The sequence below is a fragment of the Dermacentor andersoni genome, chromosome 1 (genome assembly GCF_023375885.2).
Source record: "Dermacentor andersoni chromosome 1, qqDerAnde1_hic_scaffold, whole genome shotgun sequence".
NCBI classification, from domain to species: Eukaryota; Metazoa; Arthropoda; class Arachnida; order Ixodida; family Ixodidae; genus Dermacentor; species Dermacentor andersoni.
In genome coordinates, this window is record NC_092814.1 from 323,741,214 (window position 1) to 323,760,841 (window position 19,628).

Genomic DNA, 19,628 nt, shown 5'->3' on the forward strand with positions numbered 1-19,628 from the left:
ATGCATCCAGCCAAGCTGCTACCTCCTTGGGAGTGGCAGCTGATACAATGCGATATATCTTTCATGAAAGTTACAAAACACGCTCCAGAGGTTGAAATTCAAATGCATTTCCGGGAACTCCAGCACAAATACTCCTGCACGGAGTTCTACACAGACGCATCGAAGTCACACGACGGGGTGTCCTATGCAGCCGTCGGTCCATCCTTCTCGGAATCCGACGTACTGCATCCGGAAACCAGTATCTTTACGGCTGAGGCCTACGCACTGCTGTCGGCCGTAAAGCATATAAATAAATCACAACTCCAGAAATCAGTTATATATACAGACTCCCTCAGTGTTGTGAAGGCCTTGATGTCTTTCTGTAATCACAAAAATCCAGTATTTAATGAACTCTATTCCGCACTGTGTAAAGCATATATATCTAACCAACATTTGATTATATGCTGGGTGCCTGGACACAGGGGCATCGAGGGAAACATTCTAGCCGACCAGATGGCCACATCAACTTCATCTCATGCAGTTAATTCTACTGCTTCGGTCCCTGTCACAGACCTGAAGCCTTTCTAAAGAAGGAAACTACGAAAGCATTGGCAACGCATGTGGGACGAAGAAATAAATAATAAACTGCATGTAATAAAGCCACAATTAGGTTTTTGGCCTCCTGTAACAAAATCCCGCCGTACAGATGTCCTATTCTGCCGTCTAAGAATAGGGCACACTTTTGGCACACATAACTTTTTACTCACGGGAAACGAGCCTCCAACCTGTGGTAGATGCGGGGAGAGGCTGACCGTCCTCCACGTCCTACTGGAGTGTCGGGAAGCCGAATCCGAAAGAAAAAAAACATTTTCTCTTAGCATACCGGCACCACATCCCCCTTCATCCTGCTATGCTACTTGGTCCAGAACCACTCTTTGACAGCAACGCCGTCCTAGGTTTTTTGAAAGATGTTGTGTTGCATGTTATTAGCCCCACACGTTCGTAGCGCTTCCTCTCTCCAGAGGATGCCACTGCGATAATTATTTTGAATAGCACATGCCTCTAGGCCCTTGTTGTTCAAGGGCTCTGGCGAGGCAGTAGTGCTGTAAGCAATTTAACATCTCGCATATTTTAAACAATGCATCCTTCTTTTACGATGGATTTTAATGTTCATAGTAGTCGTCATTAGTCATCGCCATAATTTTATAGTACATAGATTTTACGCATATACAGCGACTATTTTTAGGCCACTTTACAGCCAAGTCACATCTTCCATATTACATCGTTAACACTACCACCTGTCATGGCGCTCTTTGGCCAAACCTGGCCCTTGCGCCACAAAACACCACACATCATCAATTAACTAAGTATTTACTTGCAGGGTGACAAGTGAAGCCGAGGGAGCCCAAGTAGACCCGGAAAGAAACGAGGAGGATGGCCAGTCCCACAACTGCCAAATGTGCGGGAAGACGTTCGCCAGGAAGGCATATCTCCGAGCGCACCAGGTCACGCACAGTTGCGAAAGGCCGCATGAGTGTAGTGAGTGCGACAGGAAATTTGCCAGAAAAAGTGATCTTACGAGACATCTGCGTAGCCACACAGACAGCAGACCATACACGTGCCATGAGTGAACAAAAGCTTTCAAGGAGAAGTCTACGCTGGACGCCCACATTAGGATTCACACAGGAGAACGGCCGTTCAAGTGTCCCGAGTGCAGCCGCAAATTTTCGCAGATGGGTATGCTGAGTCGACACCGGCGAACGCACACTGATGAGAAAACACATGAGTGTCCCGAGTGCGGCCGCAAATTTTCGCAGACAGGTAACCTCAGTCGACACCGGCGAACGCACTCTGACGAGAAAACACACGAGTGTCCCGAGTGCGGCCGCATATATTTTTCAAAAAGAAGCCTAACTAGCCACAGGCGAGTGCATGCTGTGCAGAGTGATTAGAAGTGCGTTTTTTGGGGGATGCTACTTTCAGTATTGCGAGTGCCTGCACAGAAATCGCATTTTATGGAATGTGCCTGTCTGCGCAGTGCCGTGATCACTGCCAACGAAAATCGCCTTGCGCCATTATTGTGGAGACCAGCCGGACGTGGGCCTGTCTATTGTACCAGCCACTCCTTCTATGAAAAAGAGCGCGCAGTACACCTTGGCACTGCGGGACAGTTTGTGGTAAAAAGTTACGCGCGCACGCCTTTTTCATAGTTCCCGCACTGGGTAGCATGTTTGGACGAATGGAAGGATTTTATCGACAAATCGTTTAGTATTCTTCATCTCACAGCAATATAAGCAGATCGGAATGAACAAGCAGCCCTCGTTCTGTATTTTAGAAATTTGCGACATGACAACCGGTTGCGCGGCATGTTTTTATTGCTGCATTTACCTTAGAGGGCGAATCAGAGAGTCTTTGTCCGTATTTTTATTAGCCAAAGTAAGGTACATACAGGTACTTACGAATATACGCACTATTTTTCCACATAGCCCGAACATCGATTCAGACATTTGTCCCATCGCAGGTCTAAATTTGAGAGGACCCTGTCGTCAGTCAGCGACGCACGCGGCTTCCCCGAGCGCTCATTTTCATGCAAGTCCTCACGGCCTTTTGCGGACTCAACACCACCAGCTCACACTTCTCAAAGCGAGACCCCTTTCCCCATACGTGGCTGCAATCCCCTGTTGATTTCGATGGGCGTTCGTCCCTTGCTCCGTAGAAAATGAGTCATACTTCGTTCCTCGTACGCCGTTGACGTGTGAAGCACAACCGCCATCTTCAACAACTGACAGCAGCGCCGTGCCGTGGAAGTACCGGCAGATAAGGCCGGGCCGGTCCCCAAGAAGGTCCACCACTGGGAATGGTTATGTCGACTTCGCATTTGCAGCCGTAATTTGGTTAAAAAAATAGGGTCAAAGACTTTCGGATTTGCTCGCGTAGAAGAAAGCTGAATCAAGAGATTTCATACTTCGTGTCGCAGGTTTTATACAGTTTCAGGCTAGAAAATGCCATTTTTTGTACAGCCTCTTTCGTTTCTTTAGCTGTTTGTGTTTGCTTTAATACAGCATTCGTCTGAAGCTATGCCTTCTCACCAACAAACGCAAAACTAGAAATAATATAGGGAAAAGTCAAGTGTTCGTCCCCATCTGTTACTTGTGGTTCCTTGAATTACCATAAAACAGAACGAAACCCGCTTTTTCTGCCATAAAATAAACCGGAAAGTATGTTTCGATCAGATATCGTTGCCAGCCTGATGTTAACGTTGGACCGTGATGGCATGGCTACATGGATGCCACGGCATCGCACCCTGTTGTTCTTTTTACAAAAGAAATATCCGGCTTTCGTTCAATGGTAACATTATTAAGTGCGCTGCAAGCCAGACATATCAAAGTGGACTGACGTCATTTTAGAGACGAAAGCTTTTTTGGTGAGTTACCCCCACTTTTCCGTATTGGGTGCATATGTTTCTACCCTATTTCGTGGGTACAATCCCAGATATGGTGCATCTTCAAAATGTTTCGAGATTCCGCAGATCGAAGTGGTACTGATAGCACCGGTGCTCGCGGTAGTATCGATACGAATGGCACCACCGGTATTTGTTGCATTCACATCGTGAAATGTGTTACCCTTGTCATATGTTATCGATTTGCAGCGACGAACGGATAAAGCGGGCTACGCATGTGCAACCTGGTTCCACCTGTATAAATGTGCGTGCGCCCTATCAAATGTGTATTTGTGGTTCCGAGGGCTGCCCGGTGGTCACGGCGTAATAATGGACGAGGGATGGGATACCAGCTGCGGGTTTGAAGGTGGAAACCAGAAGAGGCCCGATGTTAGGCAAGCTCCCGGAGTGCGATCCGGTTACAGCGGAAACTTAGACCTTTTCCTAGATCATTTCGAATGCTTTGTCGCTGTGAACAACCTTGCCTATTTTTTTCAATGAGCCCTAAGGATTGTTTGTACCGTTTAGGGCTTGTGTCTAAGCAATACTCGGTACGTCTGCGTACCTTCCTTGTTTTTCTTTACTGATGCGCGCGAGGAAATTTCACTTATCCAAAGCCATGTCCACATGCACCTGGCACAACTTCCTAGGCATGATAGTAACCAGCGAAATGTACGAAATGCTAGCCACAGACACGGCGAGTATAACCATGTTTCGAAGAACTTGGCGGTACACACGTCTTTTTCTCCTAGTACAATCGTGCATGCTTCTCGTGACAATCTGGTTATGATTACCCCAGATAAACGCACATGCTTAATTCGTCACTATAAATATCTTTGTGAAGCGCTAAGCTGGAATGACGAGCAGCTACGGAGACAGCTGTGGAAGAAGACGACGACGCTCGAGCCATTGCTGATGACGATAACTTTAGCGAAATCCGACGACGACAGCACAGGGTCCGAGTAAACAGCTTCGCTGTAAAAAGCACTTCACCACCCTTAGAACGCATAGCCAGCATCAAAAGCTTACGGACCGCGGAATCTGAAAAGAAAAAAGAAAAAAAGGTATTTCCGCACCCTAGGCGGCCAGCTTGGTATTTCAATTTACAGCATACGCTGGTCTAGAATAAACAACTCTTTTGCACAGTTTTACTGACTGTGGGCCTAGCTGCGTTGCAGAACCTCGACCGCGCAAACTTTTGACGGAGACTGCCACTGAGCACTTCTTTTTTATATATACTGCACGGAGAGATTAGAACACTAGGCATTGGAATACAAACTAACCCTGAAACACAGCAAGCCTTTGCGACATATGGCAGACAAAGTGGCCTGTGTCGAGTAGCGTAGAAGGGGTCGACCCGCACATGTGAGAGCGGCGGAACTGAACATGCACCTGAGTCTGCATAAAGCGCAAGATCCAAGACTGAGATGAAGATGTGCTTCAGCCAACAGTCCGGGAATCCACATTCCTTTCCCTCCTCATCCCCAACAGCCGCCTAGAGCCGTCCCCTTCCTTAAAAGAAAGGCTTTATTCATTATTAATTTATTCTGCACACACCATCTTTTTAATGAAGCCCTTCTAGTCAACGTCATGCAGTACCTCATCCCGCATAATATTCCGGACAGCCATCGTAGACATCTTGTACGAAGTATAACAACTTAGCTCTCGTGTAATAGATCATTAGTAGCCCAACTGAGGTATAATAAACTCGCCAACACGTAAACAACACTGAAACTGCATGTGAATTTTTACTTAAATGTCAGGACTACTTCAAAGTTTGGCAACCTCGCCTTGTGCACGTATACCTGAGCTTTCTGCGAAATTGAAAGGCCAGTAGTCAAGGGCGAAATAGTCATGTTTTGCGGCACTATGGCAGAAAAGGGAATGTGTAGGTTAGTTGGACCAAATTAAAGGCTAAGTTGCCGTTGCGCTATTTGGCGTGCAACGAACGATCACACTGGGGTGCCAACAAGACACCGATTTTGGTCTGCCGTTCTGCCGATTTTGGCGAAAGCGTTTTCCCTCCTATCGGCGTTCCTGTCGCACGGCACCGACACCAACAGTATGCAGAGGGATCGCTGACGGCCGTGTCGGTGGTGCGTCGGCGGGAACGGACTCGTCGGCAGACAGTCGGGCGATTTTCTTTTCACGCTGCAACGGCAAGACTTTGCACGGCGGAACATGGCGGCGCCTACGAAGCTAAAGACGGCCGTTTCGCATCTATCAAGTCGTCGTCTTGCATTGTTTCGAACTGGCGCTCCCAGCAGGTGCCTGTATTTGCTTTCAATTTGTGTGCTGATCCTTCGACAACAAAGAATTAGCGACAACTGGGCGCTGTTTCTGAGATCCATTCTCGTTTTTATAATCCATTTTGGCCTATCTAGCCTCTGATATTATACGCGCCGTCAGAGCTCAGAGGCCGTGCATTATAAATACTTGCTTTTTTTTCGATACAAGGCGCCACAAGGCGCATTTGTTTTTGTCTCTCCGCCACCACCCGTGGTTGGCTTGAGTGGCGGCGAGGGGAGGTGGGACGTGTTGCCTTCGGCTGCCATGGGAAAGTGGCGAACGAAAAGCAAGGGGATCTAGGGTGGTGGAGCTTTGAAGCCCGAGAGGCGGCCAGTAAGCAGACAGTTCGCGGGTGCCTGCTCTTCATGCAGCGAGATCTATGGGCACGACGCGTGTTCGAATATCCGACGGTGACATGCCTTCACAAGGCGTGGCTGAAGCGTGTCTACCGATTGGAGAAGCTGTTTGATTTTTTCAAGGAACAACTAAACGCAGAGGGCGGACAGGCTTACGCATACGTGGTGGGCCGGAGGGTGACGGAAGAGGAGGGACGCAGATGGCGATATTGGCACGATGACAAACCCATACTCGCCTTATACCATCAAAGCAAGCGCATTATTGTCCGATATACCATAAATATTTATGGTCTACTGAGCAATGCGAACCACTAGCCCAGCAAAATGTACTTCTGGATTGCAATATTGCCGCCATGCGCTTGTACGACAACAGCTTCGGAAGCGCGCTGCTCTTCGAGGCGAGAACGGGAGCCCTTCGAACACTTGTGCGCATGAAAACATACACGACAGTGCTTGTGACCAGTATCTTGTGCCGCGCATTAAAAGGTACAGACGAAACGATTGAACACACGTGGTTTAAGGTTATAGCGTACTAGGAGGGGGTATTGAGTTCAGAGGCGGCACGCGCCATGCGTTTCCGTGAGGCGGCAAATGGGGAGATGTCTAGCACTTGGACCGGCCTCGGAAGCTCCGCCGCTTCGGTGGCAGTAAAAGCCCTGAAGAAAAAAAGTAACGACTTCCTCTTAACTTTGCAGCTTTATCTCTCGCCTGCCACGCCTCAGGAGGGTTGGCCCTCCTATTGGTCGAATCGCCGTGGTCACGTGCTCGCGCACGTTTTTTGGTCCGTAGTAGACGCCGGCGCCATACCCGGGTATCGAATTGCGCTTTGGTTTCTTTCTGGTGGCGTAGTTTTGGCAGGAAGCGTTTCGCTAGCGCTGGCGCCGTTTACGTATTGCGGCGTTTCCTAGCCTATGTTGTGCTTATGGTTGCAACAACCGAGGAGACTAGGGGAAACGACTTTTCGTTATTCCATCCGGAAGAAGCACCGCTTCTCGCCGAAAGATTTGGCTGCACAGGATCTGGCGGGCAAACTTTGAAAATGCGCGGGACCCGCGCCTTTGTGCGGGAAGTGGCCGTTCATCAGAAGTCACTCGTGTATTTTCGGACGATTTGGCGAGACGCGCGAGCATCTGCAGCCTTTCCTCGCACTAATTAACGTTCGGCATGGTTGTAGTTGGAAATGTTCACTCGCTTCTATGAAATCCGTGCTTCATGTTGTCTGATCCTCGCAGTTCACGCTTGTGGTTCGGCAGGCTTCATTATGATGTTGCGCACATTGCTTGGCGCAATCATTTCGTAGTAGTTGAAACCGTTGCTGGGCTCGGATAGGAAAGTTGCGCTTCGTATGTTAGTTCGACCCGCCGTTCAGTGACGCGTGATGCGTACCGAAGTGATGCGCATTACTAGACTTTTTTGTTTTTTTTTTGAGCTGGACTCCGCTGTCGAACTCGTGACTAAAACGGCGGTTCTTCTCATTTGAGCCCCCGCTGTTCATACTACATGCGGTGCAGTTCTAGTTTTTATGTAGCGCGCGTTGGGGCACGTATATGTATTTGCGGGGACGTTACCAAAGTCGGCAGTTACGGTGCCTAGGCGCAGTAACGGCAGCTATATCTCGAGTGTGCCATAGCTGCGCGCATAATAAATCGGAATACAGATATCTGGTAAACACAGCCGAAATTATATTGGGTTCAGAGATGTCCTGTAAATCTAAGCTGGTATTCAACCATTTTCAACATTCGACGTTGATAAAATTGTTGTGGCCATGCACACGGCGAGCTGGCATATCAACCGTTCTTACTTTCGAAATTATTTGTGAAATGTCACCATGCATATTTTCTTCCGTGCCCTGTACGATTTCTCAAAAAGTTCTGCCATACCAAACCTTAGCTTATTCATCTTAGGATCACTTCACCGAAGACCAAATTGAAAGCCAAATTCTTCGGAATGGCGGAATCAAGAAATTTAGGCCAGATGCATTACCAAGCCTCCTTGTAGTACGAGCAAACGCGCCTTCGACAGATCATATTATGGAAGTAGTACACCACCATCGGTTAATATAAAGCCTAGGCCACACGTCTGTCTCTAAAAAAAGTAAGAAGTAAATAACCGCATACAGAGCGTATGTTGTTCCAATTTCTTTTGGTGGCGTTGAAGTTCAAATGAAGCTGATAAACAGGCGTCCTTCGGGAAAAAGCACTCGCTTGCGCGCACCACATCCAACGTTGACACCGCAATCGAGGTGACCGCATTATAAGGAGCTTCAATAATGCAGTGCAACGTGGATCCCGGCCGTTATTGGAGTTACTCATTTATGAACCTCTCTTGTCATAAACGCAACAACCAAATGCTCACGCGCTAAATACACTGCGCGCCAAAGGGGCGAACGTTGGGAGCGTCTGCTAGCTGTACCCGGGCGAGGTGCCGCCACTGTCGGCGCCAGGGAGTAGCCGAGAGAAGGAGCGCCGGCATAGGAGGAGGAGAGAGATGTCGTTACTTTTAGATCATTTAGGGGTTTTACGTGGCAGAGGTATTTGGCGCCGTCCATCAGGAGGGCGGGAAAGTAAATCTGCTTCCCTTGCACGACTTCCTAGATTGCCGTGCACACGAGCGCGCCGATCCAGGAGTCCGTGCCCTTTCGCTTCCCTTCTGAACTCCTGTCCTTTTGCCCTCCCTCACAACTCCCTCACCTGCGACTGTCTCCGCGCGCGCCCGCCGGCCCGCCGCCAGCTTAGCCTGCTGCATGAAGTTTCATGTTTCGTTATCTGCTGTTATCGGGAAGCGTGCGCTGCTGTGCTTGGACCAGCGTGGGCATGTCTGTTTCGTGGTCCTCGATAGCTGTGTGCTTTTGCTCCGCGATGTTTCACCCGTATCACGACTCGCTCCGCTCGTGCATCGTGCAGTGGTGCACGAATACCTCAAAAACAAGCCCTGCAAGGTCCTTCAGGGTGCCTAAAGACGACAGGTGAGCGCGCAGACACAAGGACGTCAGAAGGCGCGCGTACACGAACACGGCCCTGTCCATGTGTGTGCGCCATGAGTCTCCAGACGTCGTTGGGCGTTGATTATGCTACATTTCCCCCTTACCGGTAGAGAAAGCTGAGAAGTAGATGTTCCTCCTCATTGTCACCTGGTCTACGACTTGTGTTTTTCCGTGCCAAGTCTCATTCTGCAACTTCGGTAACTTGCTTAGCTTTCCATTCCGCCCTCAGTTCTTTTTCTGTTTGTCACGTTCTACAAACGTACTAACAGCTCAAAAATTAGTTCGTGTTTGCGTATTATCTCAGACATCGCGAAAGGAAAACCGCGCCAACCACCTTCATGTGTAGGCATATCTTTTTTTTTTTCTTCTGGAAAACATGAGCATTGCAAGAGGCCTGTATGAAGATTTTTGCAGTTCGTGTTTATTACAGAAAGGAGTGCCCAGTAGGTATGCCTTATTGCCTTAAGTGACCTAATTTTACTGCTAAGCATTGCATTCGGGGTGAAAGAAAAGTCGTGTTGTTGGCTTATTTTACCTGGTCTTTGATTGAGGAATAGGCCTTTCGGCGAATGTTTTCTATGTGCAGCTGCGAAAGCTGACTACCTTCTGTTCCCCATTGCCACCGTTACTCAAGTTGTGTCCAAGTGAGAACTGATGTGATAATGTGTATTTCTGTTTTTAGGACGTTATTTTTGTTCTGCCATGTACTTTTCATTTTGTTCAGTAGTAATGAACATGTCACGCATTTCATATACTTTTGTGCAGGTTTATATGTTGTGGTATTTATTTTTGTATGTGTTTCAATAAAACAATCTTGGCATTTTATTCTATTCTTTTGTTATTTTGCGTGTCATTGTTTCTGTCAATATACCAGTGAATTTTCCCTTTCTTTAGTTGTCATGACTATGTCATACACGTCGTCCAGTTTTGTGCAATATCTCAGTGAGTACATTGTATATCAGAAGCTCTCTGTGTGGATATCAGATGCTCTTCTACACTTTGGTCTTTAGGGCATTATATAGAATTATGTGATCTGTGCATGAAACTGCCTTCGCGTTTTCTTGAGTTTTATTATTTCTTTTGTGATTGCACTGTCTGAACTTTTGTGTTGTTTAGTAGTCATGCTCGTCATGTATTTTTCACTTTTGTTGGTTTTCTGGATTTGTATCATACCAAGTTATGCGAAAATGTTTGTTTTAGGAATCGGAAGTCAATAAAACGGGACCAAAGATCCGTTGTGTTGAAAGTGGAATTTATATATGTATGTATTACCGAGCATCCAACGTCAACAGCCTCGAGGAACCCTCGCCTGTACCCCGAGAGTACTCGGCCATTTTAGTCAATTACAGAGGCAATAGGAAGCGGTACCCCGCGCCGCACAGGTGTCTTAGCAGGAAAGAAGCTGTCGCATGGAGACGACTAGGAACTGGGTCGTACCCTAACATTAACGTGCTAAGTAAGAGAGAGAGAGAGAGAGGAAAAGGGAAAGGCAGGGAGGTTAACCAGAGAAAAAGATCCGGTTGGCTACCCTACGCTGGGGAGAGGGGAGGGGGAGGTAAAGTGGTAACAAAGTAGAGATAAGGAAAGGAAGGAGCATAGACACACAATCACAATCGGTCACTGTCACCGAATACTGTCATCGCACAGCACAGTGACAGCTGAAGCACTGTCAACATCTGTTCAGGCTACAGCCGCCTGTCCAATTCTATCGTCCTCAAAAACCGCAACAGTGCACTCGTCGCCCTCTGCTGCGAAGGCTTATGATGGCGGTATTTTAAAATAAGTTCCTCTGTGAGAGGTCTTTGGTCAAAGCGTGCTATCGCGGTTGCGAGTGATTGTCTCTGTAAATTATATCGAGGACAGTCACAAAGAAGGTGTTGAAAAGTCTCCTCGTCACCACAGTCCTCACACGAGGCGTCGTCGGCCGATCCAATTCGGTAAGCGAAAGACTTGGTGAAAGCCACCCCTAGCCATAGTCGACAAAGCAGGGTAGCTTCGCGACGGCAGAGTCCAGGTGGAATACAAAGGCTTAGAGAGGAGTCAAGATTGTGGAGTCGGTAGTCGTGAAAACTTCCAGCGTTCCACAAGGAGAACGTGATGTCACGGCTGATCATTCGAAGTTTTCGAGCGGCATCTGTCCTTGATAACGGTATCGGCTCCTCTTCGTCCCCTTGAAGAGCCGACCGAGCAGCGTTATCAGCGTGTAGTTCCCTATGACTCCGCAGTGACTTGGAAGCCACTGAAATGTCACGTGGTGTCCTTTCTCAGTTAAGGTATGAATGAGTTCTCTAATCTCAAATACCAGTTGTTCGTTTGGTCCGCGCCGCAGGGCCGATAGCAGAGATTGCAGTGCAGCCTTCGAGTCACTGAATATTGACCATCTTCGAGGTTGTTCTTGGCTGACGAGACGAAGTGCAGCGCGAAGGGCTGCAAGTTCCGCGGCCATCGGTGTCGTTGGGTGACATGTCTTGAAACTGATGGTGGTGGCTTTCGCTGGGAAGACCACGGCTCCAGAGGAACACTGGAGAGTTGCCGATCCATCAGTATAAATATGTACGTGTTCGGCGTACCTCTCGTGCAAAAGGAGCAGAGTTAGTTGTTTAGGAGCAGGTGATGACAGCTCAGATTTTTTCCTGATTCCTGGTACGGTGAGGTGTACTGCGGGTCGAGCCAAACACCATGGAGGAATCGATGGCTTAGTTGCGGGGGTGAAGCCTGATGGGAGGCAGGTATAATACTTCGAAATCGTAGTACAAAATGCCGCCTGCAGCCTTTCTGACGGTAGTGTTGCCAGATGGTGGGAACAGGCACGGGCAACGTGCCTAATGTGCACTCTCAACACCTCTACCGCAATGTGTGTTTGTATAGGTTGGTCCCGAGCAATCGCAATAGTCGCTGCTGTCGATGTGCATTTTGGCAAACCAAGACAAACCCTGAGAGCCCGAGCTTGAATAGCCTGTAGAGCACGAAGATTTGTCTGGCAGGTGTTGGTCAGTAAGGGCAAACTGTATCTCAAGAAGCCCAGAAAAAGAGCCATGTACAATTCCAACATTGCATGCACTGACATTCCCCAAGTCTTTCCTCCCAGAAACTTGAAAAGTTGGGAGATTGCTGTCAGACGCTTTTTCAAGTAGGTCACGTGCGGGCTCCATGACAGATCTCTATCAATGATTATGCCAAGAAATTTGTGAGTCTTCTCGTAAGAAATTATCTGGCCATTTATTGATATGACGTAGGGTGTCATTGGTTTGCGAGTGAACGCCAGCAGTGCACATTTGTCTGACGAGATTTCAAGACCTTGGTTGCGGAGGTATATAGCTGTTAGAGTAGCAGCTTTTTGAAGTCTTGCACGTATCTGAGGACGTGTCACACCTGAGGTCCATATACATATGTCGTCGGCGTACATTGATATCTTGATCGCTGCTGGCAGATGATCAACGAGACCAATGAGTGTGAGGTTGAATAGGGTAGGGCTTAGTACACCGCCTTGAGGAACACCTCGGTACGTGTAGTGTAGTGTGGTTTTGCCATCACCGGTACAGACAAAGAACGATCTCATAAAAAGGTAATGAGAGATCCATTGGAAAACTCGACCACCTAGGCCAACCATCTCAAGAGCATCGAGGATAGCCTCGTGAGATACGTTATCGTATGCCCCCTTGACATCCAAGAACAAAGCTGCCGATAGTCTTTTGCGTGACTTTTGAAGCTGGACGTACGTTACGAGATCAACAACACTGTCTACTGAAGAGCGATCTCGTTGAAAACCAGCCATGCAATTCGGTAACATGTTGTAGTGCTCCAGGTACCACTCCAAGCGGGCAAGGATCATCTTTTCCATTATCTTTCCCACACAGCTGGCCAGCGCTATTGGGCGGTATGAGGTGGGTTCAAGTGGGGACTTGCCTTGCTTCAGGAGAGGGACCAAGCGGCTTATCTTCCATTCTTCGGGAACCATGCCATCCTGCAAAGATAAGTTGTAGAGATGTAACAGTTCTCTCCATGCGCTATCACTCAGGTTGTTCAAGGCGCGGTAGGATATTCCATCTGGTCCCGCGGATGAAGAACGCCTGCATAGAGCAAGAGCCGCTTCTAGTTCCTCCTTTATGAAAGGAAGATCCATGCGGCCGTCACGTGAAACAGGGATGCGACTGGGGGCTGGAAAGCCTGGACCGGTTGCTTGGCCAGCGATCCTTGCGCAAAAGTCCTCTGCAACATCAGCTTCTAGCCGCCCCTGGAAGAGCGCCAGCGCTTTGAATGGGAAGCGTTGTTCAGGGAGGGAACGTAGACCACCTATGGTTCTCCAGATGTGGGAAAGTGGTTTTCGGGGGTCTAGTGACTGGCAAAATCTTGTCCAACGTCGAGATGCCAATCTATCCATGCGACGTTGAATTTTCTTTTGTAGTCGTCTGGCTGTCCTAAGGTCTTCGATGGATTTTGTACGCCGGTAACGCCGCTCCGCACGACGACGGAGTGCACGAAGTCGCTCCAACTCTATATCCAATTCCGTGCGCTTCGACGAAACCGTGACCGTGCGCGCGGCGTGTAGCATTGCAGACTTGATTGCTTCCTCTAATCCAGAGGACAAGCCCTCTCGACAAGCATCCTCCATGGTGGAAGTAAAAGTGGTCCAATCAATTAATCGAATAGTGTTCCGTGGGGTGGGACTGGACATTCCTTTGATGACAAGGTATGTGGGAATATGATCACTCCCGTGTGTCTCGATATCCAAAAACCATTTAACATATCTTGTGAAAGTGCTGGAGACGAAAGCTAGGTCAAGACAGCTGCCATAATTCACGCCTCGTATAAACGTTGGGCTGCCGTCATTCAGGAGTGAAAGGCCGTGCTTACAGGCGAAGTTTTCAAGTCTTTGCCCTCTTGCATTTGTTCTTGCGCTTCCCCATGCTATATGGTGCGCATTAAAATCTCCGATGATGACATATGGGGCAGGGCACACAAACAAGATGTTCGTTAATCGTTTGGGATCAAAAATACTTGAAGGCGATATATAAACGCCTACAAGTGTAAACATGAGTTTGCTCTTTTTAATTGTTAGGCAAACGTATTGATTTTTATCATGAGACGGAATCGGCTGGCGAACATAGGTCAGTTCTCGACGAATAAAAACGATGACTTTGCTGCATGCATTAGTTGTTGCGGATATACAAGCTTCGTATCCCGATAATCTGACTGGTTTTGATACATTAGGCTCACATATGACAATGACTGGGAACAAATTAGTATATATATACTGACGAAAGTCCGAAAGGCGTGATTTTAGTCCTCTTGCGTTCCACTGTATGATTCCACTTCTTCTTGCGTTCCACTGTACTCGAAACGATGGGCGATGGCTGGCCATGTCTCTATTCGAGGGACTCAAGCACTGGGCTTAAGGCGTCCAGTACTTTCAGTGCATTTTGAGCAGACGTAGTTCCAAGGTTCGACAGAATCACTCGAATGGCATCTATGAGGGGACGCAGCATTGAAAGGACTTGACGATCTGCTTTGGGCGTGGCATCAGCGGCAGGAGTAGGCTCCCGAGCCGGCTTGACAATCTGTAGTTCTGTGGGAGATTGCTGGCTCGGAAGCGCAGACCATTCTTCTTGAGACAAATTCCTTTCAGGCGACTCCCTTCTGCTGTTCAGCCCCTTTTTGGCCTGATTGGAGAACGTGGGTGCTACAATGGAAGCGGCCCTCTCCTTTCGCGGTTCTGCCTTTTTTGAGGAGGTTCAGTGACGCCGACGCCGACGCCGGATCATTGCAGCAGCCTCCCTGTGTGTCGAATTGTCCCGAACCATTTGCTTGAGAACAGCGACCTCTTTCTTGATGCGAGGGCAGTCCCTAGACGAGGCAGCATGGGAGCCACTACAGTTGCCGCACTTTAGGACAGTAGCCCGGCACGTCTCCTCCGCGTGAGGCTCAGCACAACGGGGACACAGTATCGAGTTTGGGCAGACACCCTTGACATGTCCCAGCCTAAAGCACTGATGGCATTGAAGAGGCTTTTGTACGAAGGGCCGAACAGGGTGTCGGAAGGGACCGACTTTGACGTGTGTTGGTAAGCAATGTACTTTGAAGATCAGTTTGACGCAGCGCGATGTTCCAAGGCGGCTCACACGCGTGATGACAACGCCCTCACTTGCTGGTTTGACGAGGATAGGCAAGTCCGCGTTGGGAATGGCGACATCGATGTCATAAATGACACCTGCTGTGGATGCGTCATCCATCGGGATATATGAACGCACTTTGATGCGCCCTAGCACAGAGATTTGCTTCAGTTTTTCAAGCGCACTCCCGTTGGTAACATCAATTGCGAGGACATTTTTGCGTGCATTTATACGAATGTCCTTAACTTCATTCGGCACGACCCCTTCCAAGAAAACAGATAGTTCTTGCCTGTTTCGCAGTCGGAGGTTGTTTGAGGGCTCTTCGGGTACGAACACGATGGCGTGAGGCCAGCGTTCAGGCCTTGACTTCAGAGTCGCCATGCTCGCTTGCGTTGATGGGTTCGCGTTGACAGTCCTCCTTTTGGCCCTCTTTCTGCGGACAGTGATGAAGCTATCATCCGATGAGTCTTCATCCGACATTGAGTATAGCTCAGTGTCCTCGGTGTCACTGAGCACGCTTCCTCTCTTCCTCGTGAGGGACGGCCTTGATGACCTCTGGCCAGGAGGGCCTCTGGAAGGCTCCGCGTCAATGGCCACAAAACCGGGAGCCGAGGCACCAGGAAATTCCGAAGAATTCGTCGGAAAACAGAGAACACAGATAGAAGCGTTCTAAGAAGAAGGCACTTCGTCGTCGTCCCCAACGTGCTAAGTAAAATGCACCCCACACTACATAAGGACAAATATCCGTGCTGCAGGGAGAAACCCACATTAAACGACATAGCATGGGCATGTCAACAAACTGACGTCGTCGCAATCATGTCACACCCAAGTGTGAAGCAACGGGGGAATTGCTGTCCAGCGACCGCTGCGAAGACCAGCTAGGTCTATTGCGGCGTGCACGACGGACAGCAGAAGCCAGCGGAGCCCTGGACTGAGGGCAGCCAACCATTGCGATAGAGAACGGACGAAGCAGTGGGTGAAGACCTCCGGGGATGACACAAGCAGGAGGACTCCCCAGAAGAATCCGCCCCAGCCGCAGAAGAGCACAATTACAACAGCTCAATCGTGTTTTCACGAAATAACTAAGTAATCATAAACAGATTATTTGCACTGCGGTGTTCAAATTGCAACAGAAGTACTTACAAGGATCACTTTATCACATACACCAATTATACTAATCTATCTGCACTCCTTCCATGTTAGGTTGCAAACTTTTTATTCAACCCTTGTCTAAGAGGTGATCATTCTTAAGCTTCACGGTATTTTTAAAAATCGCTTGTGGCAGATCACATAATTCTTGTTCTTGAGATGGATTATTCAAAGAGGCGGACATTACTATAGCACATGACATCAATCGAAACACATATTCAGATAGTTAACTATTCGTTAATTATGTTCTCAATTATTTACCCTATAGAACATATTGCGATTTAGAAATTGTAGCCGGTGAGCTTGCAAGACGTATCCACTTAAAATAAATTTCCAGGATGACACCAGTTTCGAGAAATTTTTTTGCCCAAAATGTGGGACGGAATACGTGGGCGTTCCAGTTACCTTTGTGCTTCAATGTGATAGCGTTTATTTTTTATTACGTGCAACAATAGTGCGTTCTTAATGTGGCTTTAATAACACATACCTCTAAATTGGTGTCGTTTTGAAAAATCATTCCAAGTGAATACGGCTTGTAAACTCAACGGCTACAATTCGCAAATATCGGCCATAATATAATTAAGAAGTTGATTAGTGATTTTGTTAATTATCTGAATATATGAGTTGATTTCGCGTGGAAGTAATGTCCGCCTCTCTACATAATGCAGCTCAAGGACTAGAATTACCCGCCGTGGTGTCTTAGTGGTATGGTGCTGGGCTGCTAAGCGCGAGGTCGCGGGATCGAATCCCGGCCACGGCGGCCGCATTTCGATGGGGACGAAATGCGAAAACACCCGTGTACTTACATTTAGGTGCACGTTAAAGAACTCCAGATGGTACAAATTTCAGGAGTCCCCCACTACGGCGTGCCTCATAATCAGAAAGTGGTTTCGGCACGTATCCAATAATCTAAGGACTATAGAATTACGTTATCTGCAACAGCCAATTTTTTAAAATTCCGTATAACCTAAAAATTTTCACCCTGTAATAATATGTGACCTTCACAGCATGGTATTCACGCTTGTGTCAATAAGTCTATAGACTCAATCTATACAATTTTTTAGACCCGCCGTGGTTGCTTGATGATGTCGCGCTGCTAAGCACGAGGTCGCGGGATCAAATTACGGCCTCGGCGGCATTTCGATGGGGGCGAAATGCAAAAAAACGTCCGTGTACTTAGATTTAGGTGCACGTTGAAGAATCCCAGCTGTTCAAGATTAATCGGGAGTCCCCCACTACGGCGTGCCTCATAATAAGATTGTGGTTTCGGCAGGTAAAACCACATGGTTTGAAGTTCAGAAATTTTCAATGGGGCTACGTTTTACCTGAATACGGTGGAACTGAGCGCCAGGCAAGGCCGCAGTGGTATCAGTTGCATAAGTCTCTTAGCGTGGGAGCAAAGTCAGGAAAAGTACGGCGTACTGAGCGAACTCTTGAAAACGTGAGAGTGCCATGAAAGCCAATTGGGGGTATAGCCAAAGTAGAAGACATCCCAGTGACCAAAGTCACCATTAAGACCCAGTATCAGTGTTTCGACGGAACGATATCAATGTTCTTAGCCCACTTCATGTATACGTATACCCATTTCGAATGAGACGCATAGTTTTCTTTCACGGAATCGGCGAGTTGCACTGAGGGGCTGCAAGCGTAACAATGTACGCAAGGTGTAGATAGAATAATTCGGCAGCTTATGCAAGACATAAGCTCGAATGGGTTTGTGTATTTTTAGACTATATGATGATATATGCGGCGAAGCAGTAATTACATAAACGTGGCGTACCTCTGTACGCTCAGGAACACAACGTGGCTGACGTTGAGATGATTGGAACGATTCTGGAATATGCGCGTTTGGAGGAGAGCGGAATTAAGGGGGGGGGGGGGGGGGCGTGCACGGCATACAGCAACGCATAAAGATACCAACCGTGATGGCGAATAGGGGCTTTGGTGTTGCACTGCTAAGACCGAGGTCGCAGAATCAAATTCCGGATGCTGCGGCAGCATTTCGATGGTGGCAAAAACACCCGCGTATACCATGCAATGGGTGCACGTTAAATGACCCCATGTTGTTACAATTGATCCGGAGTCGACCACTACGGCGTGCCTCGTAATCAAATCGTGATTTCGGCACGCAATACCCCTGAATTTTAGTTTAACGCAATGAGATATGGACATCTTATTCGTCATAGCCGCGAAAAAAAAAAAACTTGCATATCGATACGCACGTATTTAAACTAAAATGCATAAAATTTTAGATGCAGGAAGTGACGCCTTTCGGTTCGATAACGTGAAAATGCTGTTGGCCGTTTGCGACGGACTTCAATAAACTAGACGAGCGCTGTCCTGTGTCCTTCCTTTTTTAATGCTGTCGTTTTCTTCCGCGCTGATTCAGAGCATGCATGAATTCAAACTCACCCCCTTTCTGTCTTGCTTTTGGTACTGCCGAAAGATCCCTGGCTGACGATGTCCGAATACGTAATAAATCAGGTGAGTGAACTAAGAACACATGTAGCGTACAGCCTTCAGTGAAACGCTGCCTACGATCAGGGATGATCCCATATTCACAAGAACTAAGAACGAGGAAAGGGCACAGGAAGAAATACAAACCGCTAGGCTGTATGGGAGACGCAGCCGCAGAGAGATAAGTGAAATGTTTTGAGCGTGCCGCAGAGGGTGTACAAACGCTATAGGGTATAGAAACGACGCAGCCAAATACGCAAGTTACACTTATTCACGCATTAGAAAGCTGGCGTGCCTAACTTATGTTACAGCCAGTAATTGTTTTGTGGGAAACTTTAGGCACAACCGCCGTTCGCGGTATGCTCAACTATCGGCGTTTTAGTGGCATCTGTCCCTGCTTTTCACGGGTAATGCTTAAGAGGAAGCTTTAGCTCGGGCCCAACTCCGACGCGGCCTATTGAAATACATGTAAAAACGCAAAAACGTTTTTCTAAAATAACCCCTGGACCGATTTTAATGAAATTTGTTGCATTTAAGAGAGAAAGTTAAATTCTAGTGACTGTTGGAAGCGGAATTTTGATTTAGGGCTTGAGTTTTGTTAAAAAGATTTTCAAAAATTCAGAAGTTTGAAAAAAATAGAAGCACGAAGTTTACAAACTAATAGCTCTGCATCAAAAACAGATATCGCGATTCTGTAAACGGCATCCATTAGACCATTCAAAGCGGACAAATTTGATATGTCATTTTACATCCTACGTAAATTTGTTACGTTATTTACGAGGGTTTTGCAAAAGTTGTAATAACACATTGTCACATTTTTTGAGGTTCATGTGTAACATATCAATTTCGTCCGCTTTAGATGTGCT